Below are 518 nucleotides of genomic sequence, written 5' to 3'. Positions count from 1 at the left end.
AATATTTTAGCAAAGTGCTAGCTTTTCTTGGTGCCAATTTTGCACCTGCTGCGGTTTTTAAGCTATTTCAGAGTCAAGCTAGTTTATTTGAACCATGCTAGCTTTTTTTGGCTAATTTGACATCTACTGAGTTTTTTTAGGCTAATTTAGTGTTGAGCTAGTATTTTGCCAACGTGCTAGCTTTTTGTGTGGCTAATTTGGCATACACCAAGTTTTTTTTAAGGCTAATTTAGAGTTTAGCTAATATTTCAGCAATATGCTAGTTTTATTTTTTAGGCTAATTTGGTGTTAAGCTAATATTTTAGCAACATGCTAGCTGTTTTGGCTAATTTGCCATCTACTGAGGTATTTTAGGCAGATTTGGAGTTAAGCTAACTTTTTAGGAATATGCTTTTTATATTTCTTTGGCATTTACTGAGGTTTTCTGGGCTAATTTGGAGTTGGCTAATATTTTTCGCAATGTTCTAGCTTTATTTTTTTTGTGGCTAATTTGTAGTTAAGCTAATATTTTAGCAACC

At 32.8% G+C, this 518-nt stretch overlaps 1 protein-coding gene across 1 annotated transcript in view; it reads left to right on the top strand.

Annotated features, from left to right (window-relative positions):
* LOC112155987 (type I phosphatidylinositol 4,5-bisphosphate 4-phosphatase-A) overlaps window positions 1-518 on the top strand; it is an 11874-nt gene that overhangs the window by 7395 nt on the left and 3961 nt on the right. The gene's annotated exons all lie outside the window — the stretch shown is intronic.

The sequence above is a fragment of the Oryzias melastigma genome, linkage group LG18 (assembly GCF_002922805.2).
Source record: "Oryzias melastigma strain HK-1 linkage group LG18, ASM292280v2, whole genome shotgun sequence".
Lineage (NCBI taxonomy): Eukaryota > Metazoa > Chordata > Actinopteri > Beloniformes > Adrianichthyidae > Oryzias > Oryzias melastigma.
The sequence above is the reverse complement of the archived record's forward strand: the minus strand, read 5'-3'. Positions and strand labels throughout refer to the sequence as shown.